Below are 19,121 nucleotides of genomic sequence, written 5' to 3'. Positions count from 1 at the left end.
GATTCATTCCAGCCTGGAAGCCTAGATACAAGGAATTTGTTCTGCTTGGGACCTTGTCTTCTCATAAAGATCCTTGAGCCTCGCAAATCCCAGCATGGGCCTCGCTGCTCCCGAGAATAGACCAACTTCTCCAACTGGGAGCTTTTTAGGCTTAGATTATGCCCTTTGAGGATTTGATCTTTATATACCCCTCTTTAACCCTCCAGTTCTTAAGGGATCTTAAGGGATCCTGAAAGGTTTCAGGGCTGCCTTTATTTTTGTACCCAAATTGAAAAAGGTCACCTGGAACCAGTTCATCTTTTTTTTGTTTGTTTTGTTTTGTTTTTATTTGTTTTGGGTTTTTTTTCTTTTGTTTTGTTTCCTGCAGGCATGTCTCCCTAGGTCCTTGAGTTTTCTATATATTAAAAAAGTCATATCTGGTTTTGATATAACAGGCTCACAGTCAATGCAAAGGAAAAAAACAAGAAGGACTCTCACAGAAATGATCTTACATCAATGTCTCAGAGACAAGTCTTTAAGCTTTGTTCGCCGAAAATGCATTTTTATTCTTTAAGGATTATTTTAATACAGCTTTAAAATCCCACTGTACGATTCTTTAGTCTTTACATTATTAACCTTATTCAGATGAGTTATTTAAATATTTTGATGTGGAACGCACTATGGGATGGAGACTGAGGGATTAGTATCATTATTTGTCATTTGCTAAATGCAAAGTCAAGCTGTGATTTAAGATAAGTGCCTGGAAGACAACTCTGCAATCGTGGGAGTATTTTTAGAAGTGTCGAGTGAGATTTCATATTCTCAACACTTCTGTGGTCCTTACAGGAAGCACGAACATGTGAGAGGCATAATGTGGACCGAGCTGTGATGGTTTTAGGAGCTGAAACAGAGTGTGATATCAAGGGAGTTCACATGATGAATAATACTTACAACTAGAAAATTCATCAGCAGGGATGCGTCAAGATTTAGGATAATGCCAACATTTCTGAAACTATAAGCCCATTAAAATACTATTTTCCACTTAAAATGCCATCGATTTTGTGTAGGGGGTTATGTACGTGCCAAAAAGCACGTATTGGCTAGAGGACAACTTGAGAGTCTTCTTTCTGTCTACCATGTGGATTCTGTGAGATATCTTTATGCACCAAGACATCTTGATGGTTCCCCATACATTTATAACTAAAGGTACTTTGATAACACGTGATCCTAACACAGGCATGAGCTAATTGCAGACATCTATAAAATGAGCTTGTATGCCACTGAATACTCAATTATACCAGAAATGTATAATGAAAAAGATCAAGTCATAATCATACATTTCATTCATTTAGTTTTATAGTTTTGTCATATATTCTAGAAAATGAAGAAGTAGGCTTAAAAGGAGCAACACTTTCTTTCTGAAGAATGTAAGAGGTCATATACATCACACACACACACACACACACACACACACACACACACACACACACAACTGTTCATGTATATCCATGGGTTACATAGAGACAGATTCAACCAACCATCAACAGAAGTATTTTTGTAAAACTTGTGTGTTGGCATAGGGATGTAGCACACTCACTTGGTACAATTTTGATTCTCAGCACCAAAGGGAAAAGAAAATATTAGGTGTGCTAAACCTCACTATATTCTGATTATTTTTATTTAAACAATGCACTGATGTGATCTTGCATTTTAGTAGGCATGTAAGTAATCCAGAGATGATTTATAGAATATTGAAGAATGCACATAAGCTTTGTGGAAATACTACATATGTTGAATAAGAGAATTTAGCATGCTTAGATTCTGGTGCCTACAGAGGTTCTTAGAACAAATGACCCATGCGTTTTGAAGGGTAGTTTTATACACTCTGTGATGGCTACTTTTATGTGTCACTTTGTCAGGGACACAAGGCATGAGCTTTATTCAAAAAGTTTCTGTGATGAAGCTTGGTAGGATATTAACATTTAATATCCATAGCATCATGGAAACACTTCTCTGGAAGAAGAGAGAATTCTCCATCAGCCTGTATCAAGTTGATCCAGACCATCTGCTTTTCTGGGTCAGGCAGAAAACCCAGCTTGTGCTACAAATTTGGGACTTTTCTCTCTCCATAATTTTTCTTATAATATTATGTACATAACAGCATATATGCATATATCTACATATCTATTCATCTATGTATCTATCATCTATTTTTCTACTTTGATATTTACAGAACTGTGTAGAGTAGCCAAGACTCAACCTCAGTGCCCAACAATGGGTGGATATATATAAAGTAATACAGAGTAATATATGCAATGGTGTCCTCACTCAGCTATCCAAAATAAAATATTGTCATCTGCAGTAATGTGAGCGAAACAAGGAGACAGGAACCTAAGTAAAAATGGGCACATGTAGAAAGACAAGTACTGTCCAAGTCACTCACATGTGGAGCCTCTCAGAATAGATCTCACAATGAAGACAGTGGGATGGTTGTGGCCAGAGGATGCAGTTGACGACACAGTATGATGGGATATTGGTTTAATTGGTACAGAGTTTCACTTCTTCAGATCTACTGTACAGCATAACAAATATAGTTAAATATCTCAAAAATGTTCTTTAAATTGTTAGGACATTAGATCTTTAATATTCTTGCCATGGCCAAAGTATATGTGATGGTTAAAATGTCACGTCACTTGACATGATCATCCCACATTATACACACACACACACACACACACACACACACACACACACACACACACCAATATATATCATTGTATACAATAAATATACATCATTCTTTGTCAATTGTGCCTCGGTAAAACTGAATACAGTCCAAAATGCATGACAGAAATCTGTTATGATCCTTTGTTTACTGCTCTGTGAAAAATTCAAAGTTTAAGAAAAATTATTCTCTAAAAACTGTGAGAAAGCTGAGGAAAAGTGGGTTAGGCAAATACAGGCTGATTGGCTTCCTACTCCAAGCAAGGGGAAGAGTCAGGATTTAGTACCTGGTCTCTGGTCAGAGCTGAGAAACACCTTCAGGTTAGGATTTGGAGCTTGTGAAAATGCGTGGGAACTAGGAAGAGATAACCTAAGTATGTGCACTCTTAGGGTGTTAAGATGCACATAACCATTACAAATGGTCACCTGTAAGCTAATGCCCTGGGAAAAGAAAAGCGGTGTCAGCTGATTGGTGTTTATCTACCCCTTCATGGCTAAAAATGAACTAGAAATACAAAATATAAGAAACTTCTCCACCCCTTCACATATAACTCAGTTTCTGAAATATAGTTCAAACAAGCTTTGGAATTGGCTATACTTTATTTTTCTTAGATATTTATTATTTAAATTTATTGTTTTAGATAAGTCTGTCCACACTATAGCATGTCTAGTGAAATCAGAACACAGCCTGTAGGATTCAGTTTCTTTCAGTCACCCATGGGGATTCCAGGGGCTTGAACTCAAGTCATCAGGCAAGTGCCTTTACCAACTGAACCCTCTCTCCAGCCCAGAGCTTTTCAATGGAGATATATCTGTTGACATCACTACCTGGCTCCTTAACACGTCTTTGTAAACAAACCAGTTCATCTCTACTTTGCCCGCAAGCAGAGACCTGCTTTGATGTATAATTTATCAGTTCTCATTTCTTTTTGGTTGCTCCTTACAGTTTTTCTTCTCATTATTCAGTAAGGTCTCTGAATGAGAATGAAGGCATTTGCAGGCTCTGACTCCTGTTCTGACAGCTGATAAGAAAAACAGATGTGACTCTCTTCCCCACCACCCCCCCCCCACACACACACACAGTTACACTCCTGTCCTCAGTTTAAGACTAGAGGGAAAGGTCCTTTGAACCAAAGACTTGTTTACTTTCATTTCCGACTTTGGTGAGCTTTCCTCACAAGATCTTTGCAATCCATCTCCAGTTGTTTGTCTTATAGAAATAACACTGCTCTAATATTTTCTTTGGACCCACTCCTCATATACAGTTTGTTCTTAGGATATCTCTTTTCAGAGCTGGATATTGTATAGGACACACCAGAGAATACCCACCACACTCTCAGGAAAGCAGAATTTGCCCTCAAGATCTACCATTAATACAAGATAAATATATATGAGGCCCGCACGAGTTCTTGACATTGGGAAAAACTTATTTGCTCTTTGTGTGGTGAACAATTTGTTGCCTTAATAGCATTTTGGTTCGCATCATTGATCTCTGCAAACCGTTTGGTCAGCTCCTGTGGCATCTTTTTCCAAATAGTTCAGCAGTGAGTAATATTTCTAAAATGCCTATAACTTACTCAAAGCCAGGCTGACTGTTTCCCACAGTTCTTTAGAGGAAATAACCTCACAAATACAAAAAGGATGAAACAGAGACTGTAGGTTATATTTTGAATCTGAAATGTCGCCTACAGGCTCACATGGTGAACGTATTTTCATTGACTTGGTGGAATGATTTGGGGAGGAAGAAATGAGTCCAGGCTGGTAATATTAGGTGCTAATGGCAGAGTTTGGAAGATGGCAGCCTTGCCTGGGTTTATATATGATTATTTCATGTCTAGTTGTGATCTAGCAACTGCTTGAAGTTCCCATTACGACAGACTAGGCTGCTAATGGTACCAGCAACTCCCTAAAGGAATCCTCGAACTCCCAAATCAGGACCGTAAAACATAACCTTGAGCTTCCAGAAAATGTAGCCCATGATTTTCTGGAAAGTAGCCCACCCATATAAGGTGCGCTCAACCTGGAAGTCACAAAAGCAGCAGTTGGCTTATCTGCATTTAGAAAAGCAGTTTCTAGCCCTGGTGAAGCCCAGCCCTCCCTTATGCCTATGTGCCAGTGTAAAAGCTGATTCTCAGACCCTGAAAGGCAAGTTCATTTGTTCTTGGATGATGAGGCTCAGTTTGAGGAAATGAACTTCCCATCTCAGGTTGAACTGAGTGCATTCTTTTACTTTCCTCTGCTGAATTGCTACTTATATTCCATACCATGATGCACTGGAAACTTTCTGAAATATCTGCGCACCCTTAAGTTGTTGCCATCAGGTGTGTTTGGTCATGGTGTCACAGATATGTTTAAACCTTCCCCCTACCTCCATTACAGGTCAGACAGACCTGTAGCCCCCAAGTTCTCCAGGGCAGTAGAGGGAGGGTTTCATAGAAGAGCAGATATTGTTTGAAGATGAGAAGAAAAATACAATGAAAGCAAAACAGAAATGGAAAAATGAAGCCAAAATGAGAAAAAAAATACAAGATGAGAAAGTAATCTTGAGGTTTTTCTGTTGGATTGAATCAAGTCCCCATTTCCCTGCAGAGTAGTTGCTGCACATTTTGTAATCCCAATATGCATCTATTCTTCTATTCTACTCTCTTCCCTTCCTCTTTATAATGTTTGGCTGTTCACCAACACCCTTCCATTAACTCCAAAACCAAAGAAAAGACACTATTTGCTGTATGGAAAGCAATCCTCCCATAGCCTTGAAATGTGAAGACATCCTGTCCCATCAGATAGGCACACTATAAGAACAGTGGTCTAAACTAGCAATTAATTGAGGCTCCATGTCCTGTTATTCATGGTGTATGTGTGTGTGTGTGTGTGTGTGTGTGTGTGTGTGTGTATGTGTGTGTGTATGTGTGTGCATATGTGTGTGAGAGAGGGGACGGATGGAGGGAGGTCTGACACAAAGGCACTTAACATCAACACTGCATGCTAATACAAGTGGACGAGAAAGTACTAAAATGTTTGAGAAGATTATAAAATATCTATTTAGCATTGTTGTCACCTAAATAGAAGATTATTTTTCACAATCATCTCTTTGATATATGGTACACATGGTTTTGGCACTACATTGGAAACACACATTTTTCCATTTGTGTTTTTTCTCAACTATATTTTCCAACTAAACCAATATTTTTATTAGAAAAAATAATTTTCACTGAACCATAATGGCAGTATATATACATGCCTATCTACATGTCTGTCTGTCTGTCTGTCTGTCTGTCTATCTACCTATCTATGTGTATATGAAGTATCTTTTCCCTCTTCCTATAATGTATTTTCCCTCCTCAAAATAGCACAAAAGTCTTATCATTGCAGATAAATATTGTAAGACAGAGTATAGCCTCTGTGTTTCCCCATCAGAATATGAAGAACGATGTTAATTTGGAAGGGAATTACAAATATCAATGTTGGCAGAAGAAACCGGCATATTAAGTGTATTAAATGCATTTTCTAATATAAATTATATTGAAGATCAGAAGAAAACTTTGTGTAGTTAAATATTCTCTCCTGTGAAGAATGGGAAATTTACTTAATAAGTTCTAAGGTTAACAAATTACGTGATATATGACAACACATTAAACAAGTGTTTCTTATGTGCATTCAGTTGTCTTTACAAAGAAGTTCTTTGCTTTTTGTGTAGATGCGATGTGATGAATTCCCTTAGCACACTTAAGCTGATGAAAACATGCTATAGTTTTTACTGTGCTTTCACACAGCAGTTGTAGAAATTTTACTATGTGGAAGCATAGTGCAGTATGTTTACATCTGCCTAAGCTTGTTAAAGCTGTCAGCCACGATTACCTCCTTTAAAAGAACACTGAATCCACATTAGAAACTTTTGTTTAATGTATTTCAATGTATCACTCAGTGTATTAGCTTTAGAGCACTTGTAAAGACATTCTGGTGTGAAAGCAGAATGAAGAGTAAGATACATTCACACCTGCTTTAAGCTCATTAAAGCAATTAGGCCCTTGGCATCTGAGCAACACTAGCCATAATGCTAACCCTAACCGTGAGTTGCAGAGACAATCCTATAGAAAGCACAGTGAAAAATACAATGTGTTTTCATCTGCCTAAGTTGCTCAAGGAACTAAGTACATGGCGCCTTTGCCAAAAGCTATGAGGTCCTTAATATAGAAAAGTGTATGCACAAAACCAAAACAAAACAAACAAAAAAAACAGCCACACCACACACACACACACACACACACACACACACACACACACAGAGAGAGAGAGAGAGAGAGAGAGAGAGAGAGAGAGAGAACAGAAGAAACCCATGAATCTCATAATGAATATAGATTCTATAAATGTTTTTGAATAAAGCATGTGTGGACTCGAGTCCTTCCCCTGCCTATTTCTCTTCTTCCTTCTCTTTGAATTACCAGCAATACCTCCTATATTCCCTAATTTTCTTTCAATAATAAAACAGGCTATTCTTCAGTGATCTATCACACATATAATAAACATTGAGTGATTCATTTTTCTAGCTTAATTTTATTTGCTCAAGAGATAAACGAGCAGCCTACTTCTGCAATTGTTACACAACGCTGAGAAATCTCACAAACAAATTTGCTTAGAAAAATCTAAAGTAGCCATTGTTTGAGATTGTTAGAACAAGTGGAAATGAGTTAGAGAGTTTTGTCGCAGTTACCTTCTGGTCCCCAAGCTCCTCTGAATTCCAGTGATTTCTGTTAGTCGCAGTTTCTGAATGTCATTAGCGCCCACAGTTTGGGACTACTTTTTTTTTTTTTCACAGCCTCTGATTTTACAGCCACTACACCTAGTGTGCTGCCTTCTCACCTGCTCAACATAACCTCTTTTTCGTTTGTCCAGGTACACGAAACAGCTCAGATAACTAGTCAGAGCCTCTTCATCAAAGCATCCTCAATAGAGCTCCCTTCAACTTGTCCAAAGGAAGCCATTGGTCTTTGAGTTTCGATTTTCTGCCTCAAGGTCATCCCATCTGAAAGGAGATAGTGTTTAGATCCTCTTTCATTCCATTTTACATAACAATTATGTTATTTGTTTTCTAAGACTTCTTTTTGTACATTATTTATATAGGGGGCATGTGTGTCCATTGTATGGCTACGGATCAGGGATCAATTTGAGGGAATCTGGACTTAGGCCATTCCTTCTGCCAGGTTACCAGCAGCAGAGCCATATCCTGGTCTACACTTTCTTTTTTTTTTAAGTGCCTGAAATGAGTGATGATAGCAAAAAGGATCAATATTGTGTACATGTAGAATAGCCCCAAGCAAATTATTGGCATGCCAGTTCAAGCATACAGCACTGGGAATCCATTGGCTGGAGAACATTCGTCCCAAACTACTTGTACTTTATTTACAGTGATTTAGTTTGACCTCTTCCAAGACAGGCACTATAAAGTGAAGTTTTTTTTTTTACCTACTTGTGGCAGGTGATTCTTCTGCATATTCCATAGATGTGTGGCAGAATCAACTCCCTCTACTGAATCCTAAGTGCTTCATTTTGCCCCCAGAGAAATCAAGTATTAGACAGACATCCTTTAGCCACAATCTGCTTTCTGACTCCTTTTCTAACAATGGACTAATTCTCTGGAATATGTGGATATTTGAAGATATTTTTACAGTCCCAAAACTGAGAACGGATACGGCTTATCTCTCTTACCTCTTATACCTTTCACAGGCTAAGGAATTGAGACACAAAGGAATAATTAAAATAAATGTGAATTACCATTTTTATTATATACAGAGAATGAAGCTCTTTGCTATTTGTTAGGTCATAGTTGATTAAAGTTTCAATGTTTGCATCTTGTCTTCTACTTGTCTGGGAAGTGTCATTGGAGCCAGAGGCCTGTGTCTTGACTGATCCTGTGCTTTTGTTATTTAGTTGGCTCTTCACCCTTAAAGCTGGCTGAGTGCCTAAGCCTAGGGAAAATAATTCATACATGCTTGCGGGCACTTTGTCTGTCACAATGCTTGCAAGAAAGCCATGTATCCTAAGACCATGTGAGGGACTGACGTTGTGCATTCTCTTTCTTTTTTTTAATTAATTTTTATTACATGTATATTTGTATTTGTATATACATATGCATTCCTAAATGTAACCTGTTGAATCCACATAATTTTTCTTGTATGTACGTTTTCAAAGCTGACAGTTTGGCACTAGACATATTTTTTAACAAAGAATGGTAAAAGCATAGGAATGGGAGATGGTTCAATGCATAAAGTACTTTCTGAGACAGCATGAGGGCCACAGTTCTAATATGCAGAAGTCAGGAAAAATACCTAGTGAGAATGACAGATAGACCTCCTAATTCCAACCTCAAAAAGAAGAGCAAAGAAATCCACAAATCTCACTTGAATAGAAAGTAAAATAAAATGAAGCAACAGGGTCTAACTGAAATGCATTTAGCATAATGCATTAGCAATCTTGTATGATTCTTGTATGATTCTTTTCTATAATTATTTTAGTTTTGTACATATACATTTAATTATTATACATGTATACAATAGATTACCTATGGCAAGAAGAGCCATGGCACAACCAGGAATTATACAATCTTCCAAGAGAGTTGCTCTGGTGATCTAAGCATTGATCAGCCAGTGAGATGACTGAGCATATAAAAGATACCTCCGTATGAAGGACCTTTCATCCTTAGACTCAGATGGTGGAAGAAGAGGACCAAGATTCACAAGCTGTTCATTGGCTAGTACCAGAATTCTACACTGCATGTGTGTGTCCGTGTGAGAATAGCATCCCAGGGTGTTCCAGTGGGGTTAGTCCTCTAGAAACATTAGAATTGTGTGCCTGGTTTCTTAGTTCCTCATCATCCCCCCACAGAGCTTGATGACACTAAGTTTGTGTTTGGAGTGAGACCACAGTGAGCACTTTTTTGTCAACAGTCTATGCTCTCTGCATCTGTCAACTGCCCACCATGTTGTCCACAAACACAGGAAATGTGGTCACGCTTCTCTTCCCGAGCCAAGGTTCCTTCTGTATCATTCACTTTGCTGTATTTCCCAGTAATGTTCACTTGAATCACAATGAGAAATTCCACTGCTAAAGTAATAAGCAATTTTAAGCATAATATGTATTTCATATCATCTGCATATTATTCTGTATAAATTTCTGAGGAAAACATAAACTATCTCTAAATCAACATTCACTCTGCTCCTCTATAACCCATGCTACTTACATAATATTATCAATAATAAAGTAATAGATTTATAGGAATTTATTTTCTATGGTCAGCAGTCTTTGAAAATGCTGAGTTTAAGTAGACTAAAATATCTGTAAATGGATTTTTAAGACCGTTATATTTGATAATTTCTTCACTCACTTTAAAACAGTTTTTATGACGGCAGTGTTCAAATCATCTCTATTAGAGTTCATTGTTTAAAATAGAGAAAGTTCCCGGGCAGAGTGGCGTCCGCCTTTAATCCCAGCACTCAGGAGGCAGAGGCAGGCACATCGCTGTGAGTTCAAGCCCACCCAAGTCTACATTGAGAGACCCTATCTTGAAAAAAAAATGGAAAAGGTGTGACTTGGCAGTCTTTAACCTGGCTATATCAGTATGTTCTTTCATTGCCAACAATGGAAGTATACTTAACTCATTAAAAAATAAATAAAAACAAAAGAAATACAATGATCAACAGCAGGGTTATCAAGACAATTTAAGTATACTTTCTTTTTACAATATTTGAAAATTCCATGGGCGACTTCTCTCCTGTTGCCGTACCAAATTCTCTCATATCCCACCTATTCCCTCTCAAGATTATGATCTCTTACTTATTTTTCACACACACACACACATACACACACACACACACACACACACACACACACACACACTGGTGCCTCCATTTACTGTTGCTTTTGCAGTTTACTTTTAAATATATTATTACTATATGGTTTTGTGTTCTTTAATCTGTAGAATTTATTTCATAGTTAAGTTGTCTTCCAGAAAACTAGTACAAGGCTGGAGACATGGCTTGGATGCTCTTGCAGAGGACCTGAGTTTTCTTTCTAGGACCTACATGGTGGTTCATGTATGTCTGAAACTCCACTTCTAAAGTATCCAAATTCTGCTTCTGGTCTCAGCACATACCAGGCTCACAAACTGTACACAGAAATGTATACAGAGAAAACACTCAAAACATAAGAGTAGCAATTCTCAAAAACCAAAACCCTGGTCCAGAAAAACTAGGGAAGAGAGGGAGGCAGGCCTTTGATATGACTGATTTCAATGTCTTTAAATAATTAACATAGTAGTGCTTGTCTCTTCCATTACAAGCCTATTACACAGGCCAATGAAGAGATGGCTGTGCTGAATGGGTTTTTAGGTCATTTCTGATAAAGTTAAATGTGGTTGTCATTTCAATTGATCACTCTGCATTTTTCCAGAGTGTTCATCCATCTCTTGGAATACCCCATTCAGTAAGTCCTACAGGAAATAATTTGGTCAATTTTAGAGAAAATGCTTTCTCACATTAAATAGCTTTGGGTTCTTTTTTCCTGCCAAGATATATAAGAATGTATTTGATAGTGTTAATTTCATGGTTCAGAATTATTGAGTTTTCTTAGGATATAAGTATTTATATAAATCTCAAGTAAATATATAGATTCTTTGTATCATAACAAAGATAATTAATATTAATAACATTGATCTACTGTTTATACAACCATACATTTATATTTGCTATATTAAAGTACTAATTATGGAGTATCAGCTTATAAGGTTTTCTGTTATTGAGATATTAAACATACTTCAGAGACACTAGGAGAAATGTTTTTGAATGTGTTAAGTTTATTAAAATGCTTAGTGATAGATGTAACAAGCACCCTATTTTTATTTTAGGAGAGTTAAGTGAATGGTATAGGCCATTGTGTTCATTGATCATTAAAAGAGAAAATATACCAAGGGATTTAAAAAAAGGGAGTCTTAGTTAAAGGCAGTTGGGAAGGAAAAGAAGAAAGGTCTTGACATTTAAGATAGAAATAAAGTATATCAAAATAATAAAAAATTACCACAAGTCCCAAAAGATAAAACAAATGCTACTAAACTGTGCATCACAAACCATAGGAGGAAGTGTAGAGAGGCAGAATGCAACCCAAGCAAGCAGCATGAGGTCCAGTCTCTCAAGCATCAGGGAAATGTCAAGAGACTATCAGGTTGAGTGGAATTTGATAAATATCAGTAGGAATTAGTCAAGCTGTTGTACTTGGCTGCATAAAGTACTAAACACGTATTTAGATATGTTTTTTTTTTTTTTGCTTGTTTTGTTTTTGGTTTTGCTGTTGCTGTTGTTGTTTGTAAATAGTGGCAAAAATAAACCTTTTGCTTAAGAAAGCTTCCAAAGTATTCCTAAGTGACAAATCACTACAAGAAAGAAAAAAAGAAAGAAAGAAAGAAAGAGAGAGAGAAAGAAAGAAACTTATCGTCATCTTTGCTGGAGGTTGGGTGTTGCCAGGAGTTAACCTGTCTTATTGTCAAAGAATCTTTAAAATAAAAATTTAAAAAGTCTTTAAATGACATATTCTGTAGGTCTCTGAGGTTTTTGAAAACCTTATCTAGCTATTTTAGGTTAGATATTTATAGAATAATATATCTGTTAACCCCAGAATGTATATTCTTGTGATAAAAATAGACTAGTAATTGACATTTGATCAACTAGCAATTAACTTATATTACTTAATTATCCTAAGCAGCCTGCAATGGTTTCAAACATGACAAACAGCCACTGAGAACAATGTCCTCATTTCTGCCACAGACACTTATGCCTAAAATTGGGCAAGTTTGCATACAGGCAGAGTTGACTGACAAACTCTGGCAAGATAGGGTAAGCAAGTCCTCAATATTTCCTGCCTCACAAATATGTCTGTCAGAATTACTAGGCCAGAAGGCTGAAGATGATGCTCCAACATTATAGAGCTTTTGTTGACTGTTCAGGCAGCAAACTCTCTCTGTCATGTTCTCCTTTGGGAAGCTGCTAACTTGCACTTCCTGTCTACTCAGATAATTAATTTAATTCCTTCTCAAGTCCCTGATGGGCTTGAAGACCACATAGTTTAATTTTACAATTAAGCTTAGTTGTTTAGTGGTTAAGATGTTTTTAGGTCTAGGTTGATATTTTAAGTTGATAAAAAATGAGATATGGTAGATATGGATTTACATTCAGAATTTTAGATGGACCAAGACAGAAAAGATGTTTTCTCTAATGCTGCCAAATACAAATAGCCAAAACACTATAAATGTAATATTTATATAATTTCCTGATTGTTCAGTGGTTCTTCCTGCTGTAGGCAGTTTATTATATGTATGTATACACACACACACACACACACACACACACACACACATACACACACACACTGAAATAAAGAAAAAAGAAAGATAAAAGAAAGGAAGGAAGGAATGGAGGGCAAGACCTGATGCCCCTCTTAGTCCTGAAATTGGCTGAATGAGCTGAAGGAGTTTAACGATCCTGTAAAATGGAAATATTATATGGGCTATGTGAAGCAGAAATACAGTATTACATTATGAGAGGCAGAGAAGTGAATAGATTGTGATATTATGCCTAAAGGCAATAAGAGAACTTATGTATGTGATTTCATTGACAAAAATGCATGCAGATTTTTGTATATACTAAATCTTTTAAATTAAGTAATTTATTTATTCACATTACATCCTGAAAGTAGAGCCATTCTTTCTCTTTTCCTGGTTCCACTCTCCCTCCTTCTGTCCCATATCCCCCTTTCCCTAGTCCTCAGAAAAGGGGAGCACCATGCCACACACTCAAACACACACACACACACACACACACACACACACACACACACACACACACACACACACCAGCCCACCCCAGCACATCAAGTCACATCAGAAATGAGTGCATCTCCACCCTCCTCCCGCAGCTCTTCCAGGGAGATGCTATCAAAAAGGCAGGCAACAGAGTCCATGTCAGAGTCAGCCCCCAGCTCCTCTTGCTAGGGGACCCACATGAAAACCTAGCTGCCCATCAGCTACTTCTGTGTAGGGGTCCTAGGTCCCTGTGTGACCCTCGGTTAGTATTTCAGTCAGCACAAGCCCACCCCACTGCTCCCCCCCCCCCCCCCCCCGGGCCCTGATTAGTTAGCTCTGTTGCTAAACTGCATTTTGTTTGTAGAAATGATTCTGCAGGGTTTGAAGACCAGATAGTTTAGTCTTTCAATTAAGCCTAGTAGGTTAAGGGTTTGTATGTTTTTAGATTAAGATAAATGTTTTAAGTTAATAGAGATGGGATATGATAGATGTTAATCTCCATTCAGAAATTTAGACCCAACAAAATAAGAAATATGTTTATTTCAAGTTTGCCACATCGCTATGAATGTAACATTTATATAATTCCTGATTGTCTCATGGTTCTTCCTGCTGTATGTAGTTTATTTTACTCATGTGCAATAATATAAATGTATATGTTAAAAAAGAAACATTGCTGTTGCAGAGAATCAGGACTCTATTCTCAGCATCTACATCTATTGCTTCACAAGTCATGTAATTCCAGGTCCTATGGCCAACCATCCTCTTCTGGCCTCAGAACATACCTTCATGCATATAATTATACACTCATATAGTTAGTACACTCAGGTAGAGAAAAATTACACAGAAAGGAAAAAATGATTATAGAAACATTACTTTCTTTGTTGTCCAGTAAGAGTGATGATCATATTGTAAAAGCAGTAAGTTGATATGTTAAAGCAAGGTTTACTGTCTGTTGCACACTCCTGTCCGGATCTGCACAGAGGAAGACCTGTGGGTACAGCTACAGGAAAGGAAGCAGCAGCCAGCATCTGACAAGCCCGTCTGAGACAATCTTTGAATTCCTTCATGTGCACTTACAGGGAAGAATCACAGCTCAAGACTGATGTAGGGGGAACTCTGAGCATGCAGAGTGAGAGCACTGAATGAGTCTGGCTGTGGATGGCAGGCTACAGCTGCTCCGTTCAGCTCTCCGTAGACTAAGTCTGTTATGATAAGCCCTCCTTTTACTACTGCTGTGCCTAGAGACAGACTCTAGTTAATATGCTGCACAGTCACAGTCTTAGTGCCTACTTTCTGTACAGTCCATCTTGAGACAGTGTTCAAAGTGTAAAACATGGCATTGCCTGTCACATCAAGGCATAAAATTGCTTCCTCTGAAACCCTACTCATGGACTTACTCTTCCATCCTTTCCTGTCTCAGAGCTAAGCCTGTTACAGAGTTAGAGCACTTCCGAATCAGCTTTGCATCCCATTCTCTTATGTCTTTATGAATGTAATCAAGTATTGCTTTTGTAAACATCTTGTTTTCTTTGGCATAGTTTTGAAACTTCTGCACATGAAGTTGGTTTGTCCCTATTACTCTTCACTTTATATCTCTTAGCAAGACAGCTAGAGTTAAAAGGGAATATAGAGATGTACTCCCAAGCAAACACATGGAGACAATAGAATAATTAAACAGTATCAGTGACGGGCAGGGTAATCAATACTTGAAAGAAGTTTTGCAAATGCAATCTCAACTACCTGGCAGGTCTCCATCCTGTTTCTCTACCTTCCCCAAATGTATAGTCTTCCTTTTTAGATGCCATAGCATAATTATTCTTTGTGGGTTTGCTTGTCTGCTCCATAGTTTTCATATTTTATTTACCACCTCAGTTCAAATTATATATTTAACTAAGCACCATAGAGGGATGGGATCAGCCTTACGAAACAGAATTCTGGAACAATGTCACTCTACCCTGGATTTCTGACTGGAACTCAAAGGCATAGTTCTGTTTATGACAATATATGCATAGGTTCATTCATAAAGTATAATATCTATAGAGTGGTTATAAATGAAATGAAAATTGTATGTGAGTTCTGAAATGGTGTGGTGTTTCACAATCTAAAAGGAAAGTAAAAGCATCAACATAACTCTGAATGGACCTGATGCAGCTTTTATATGTACTATTCACTTGGATGGAGGAACTGTCTCAAGGCCTCAGTGAGCTTTGGTACCTGGTCTTAAGCTCTGTGTTCTGTATGGTCTACACCATAGAGGACACTGATCTACACAGAGTTCCAGACTCAGTCCTGCTCTCATCTTGGCTGAGGTTTTCTATGTCAGGTTTTTAGGTATCTTGCTGCTTCGCTGCTTATGTGCTGTGAAGGATTCCAACTGTGAATTGAAATGAAAGAATAGCTTCTGGGTTTGGTCAAATGTAAAAAGACCATTCTGACAGCAAAAAAGTATTGAGTCTGTGTGAAAGAGCACTCACTGTCTGCTTGAATTGTATGTTCATTTGCATATGCACAATTCTTTCATGAATAGTCCTTTCTTAATATAGTTGAAATTCATACAATTAAAATAAGTGCCAAATAAAATCTCTTCAGAAAAATGCTTCAGGATTCATCATGGAACTCATTTAGTTGCCTTAAGGACTATTTTATGTACATTTGTAATCAGCAAAAATTGAATGTTAATTCCTATGACCAAATGTTGGATATTACCCATAATTTAGAATTATAAACTGGCTGGGGACGGGTTGCACATCTTTAATTCCAGCACTCAGGAGCCAGAGGCAGTGGCTCTCTGAATTCAAGGCAGGCCTGTTCTGCATAGCAAGTTCGAGGACAGCCAGAGTTACGCAGAGTAAGCCAGTGTCTGAAACACCAAAAAGAATAAAGAAAAAGAAAGGAAGGAAAGAAAGCAAAATAGAATTATAAAGTTTTTGTAAACAGCAAATACTCATACATTTTAACCTAGGGGACTTGAGGAGGCTCTACACCTTCCTAATTCCCTTTCTCAGCAGCTGCTTGCTCCCTCTCTCCTCCCAGTTCGGTAGCAGTGGGAACACTCAGGTGCTGCTTTTGACTCTTCTAGTGCTCTGTAGTAGAGCCAGCCGAACTCCCAAGAATCATCATCCAGGACCTGCCAGAAGCCACAAGAAAATTTTTTTCCTTTTTAAAATTAATTTATTCATATTACAACTCAATAGTTATCCCATCCCTTGTATCCTCCCATTCCTCCCTCCCTCCCATTTTCCCCTTACTCCCCTCCCCTATGACTGTGACTGAGGGGGATTACCTCCCCCTGTATATGCTCATAGGGTATCAAGTCTCTTCTTGGTAACCTGCTGTCCTTCCTCTGAGTGCCACCAACTCTCCCCATCCAGGGGATGAGGTCAAATATGGGGCACAAGAGTTCGTGTGAAAGTCAGACCCTACTCTCCACTCAACTGTGGAGAATGTGCTGTCCATTGGGTAGATCTGGGTAGAGGTTTGAAGTTTACTGCACATATTGTCCTCGGCTGGTGCCATAGTTTGAGTGGGACCCCTGGACCCAGATCTGCCCATCATAATGTTCTTCTTGCAGGTTTCTAGCACCTTCTGGATCTTTCTACTTTGCCATTCTCCCATGCTTCTCTCACCTAGAATCCTAATAGGTTTCCTCACAGGAGAAAAGGCCAACTCAGTGTTAAAATGCTACCCAAGACCCAATGGCTTTTTTGAAGAAATAAGACGGGTAACATAGGGCATTGGTGCAAAGAAGATTTATGCACATATGAAGAAACCAGAGGTACTTTTGAGAATCATGAAAAAAATTACAGAGTTTTGAAGCCCCTACACAAACACACAACAAGGAGAGATCAACAGAGGAAGTGACTGGTTTCAGTTTTATCTTATTTTTCCATTAATAATGGCCTCTTCGTTATTCTCCAGGTCATCTCTTTTTAACTGGAGATGCTTTCTAAGAAACAAAGGTCGGAGACAGACGGTGATTAAAAGCCACATTCCTTTCCCTCCACATATTAACATTATTACCCCACTTCTTCCACCAGATGAAGTCTTTGATAGCAGTGGGTTGTGTCCGGGCTTGTTGGAATACATTGATTATTAGGTGCTCAGATTCAGTCTTCATTCCCCTCTCCGATCGTGATTCCCCACCAACCTATGAGGAAGCCTCTGGCCAGGAGACCCTGAAAAGGAGTAAAACAGAACCTCATCTAGACCCACCACATGAATATGAGGATATAGTCAACTCTAGTTCACATAGGCCTGTGTCACCACCATCAGATGAAGCTGTAAACCTCCTTTTAGTCTATAATCATTTCTAAAACACAAATGGAAGAACTTTCTAAAGCTTTAGTACTACATAAATGTGCACTGATTTATTTTATTAGACTCTTACAGCATACCACTTCACGTTACTTTTGTTTCTTATAATGAAATCATTATTAGTGTTCATTTTTACAAGGGGAGACATTAAGACATACCAATGACAATCGTTATGTCCTGTGATGACATACACATGTCTGCATGTCTGTCCACGTGTGTGTGTGTGTACGTGTATATGTAAGTATGTATATATATATGTATATATGCATATAGCCATATGTCCATCACCCAGCTTATAAATAAATAACTTCTAACATAGCACCCATAAAGACAGTATTACTTACCAAAATTGAAAAGATAGGGGGCACAAACAGTTTATGTAAGAGTCAACAACATGCATGTTTTCTAATTATAGATGTTGGTTAACATATTTCTTCTTTCTTGAGAGAAAAAAAATGTGTGGATTTGTGCTCAATTGTCCTCACAGAGAGACAGGGACAGAGAAAGCATATAACATTCACTATATGTACTTGGCTGTAGTATATAACAGGGAAACCAATGATCATTAGGGCATTCAGCCATTTTTGTACTAGGGTTTTTCTTTCTGGCTGATTACCACACAGTGTCCCATTAAAATTTACTTAGCACCTTTGAATGTTTCACGCCACTCATATTAATATGTTGTTTGCAAGTATTTCTATGTAGTAGAATAATGTTTGGGTTGATGACAGAGTGTAGGTACGGACCACTCCATTGATCATTATGTGGTAGGCAATAATTTTTACTCTAGTTGTTATTTTCTCATTGTTATTATGAACTCTTCATGTATTCAAGAATTGTAGACCAATTTTATTGAATTAGTTTCTTAATGTTTTGTACAGGCAGAAATCTAATTGTTAAAATTATTAACACAATTTTCTGTTCAATTATAAGCTGGGACTTTTGTATTGATGTGAGGAGATTCAGGCTAGATCAATTTTAGTCCCACATGTATCTCATTATTTTTGCTGTTTTATAATCTATCCATTTTTAGCAGTAATTTTACTTTTTCCCTTAGATTACAGAGAACAGGCTGTGAATGAACTTCCCAAAATAAACTATTTCAGAAAATCTACACAAAAATAAATCCAGGGATCACTTATTATGGAATATGGGGGTCAAAATTTTGGTTAAATAAGGAAAATTCCAGAAGATTCTGTCAGTTACTGAGACTTTCTGAAGTATCCAAAATGGACTTGTTATTTTGGATAAAAATGGC

The 19,121-nt window shown here is 37.7% G+C and overlaps 1 protein-coding gene and 1 pseudogene across 2 annotated transcripts in view; both read left to right on the top strand.

Moving 5' to 3' along the window:
* Positions 1–19,121, top strand: part of CNTNAP2 (contactin associated protein 2) — a 2,010,562-nt gene that overhangs the window by 287,339 nt on the left and 1,704,102 nt on the right. The gene's annotated exons all lie outside the window — the stretch shown is intronic.
* LOC311599049 (transmembrane gamma-carboxyglutamic acid protein 1-like) lies at positions 17,163–17,862 on the top strand (annotated as a pseudogene). Its single transcript has one exon. The product of its transcript is annotated as a transmembrane gamma-carboxyglutamic acid protein 1-like (transcript).

This window comes from Acomys minous (genome assembly GCF_964271855.1).
Source record: "Acomys minous genome assembly, chromosome: 6".
In the NCBI taxonomy this organism is placed as follows: domain Eukaryota; kingdom Metazoa; phylum Chordata; class Mammalia; order Rodentia; family Muridae; genus Acomys; species Acomys minous.
This window is presented reverse-complemented; position numbering and strand designations above follow the sequence as displayed.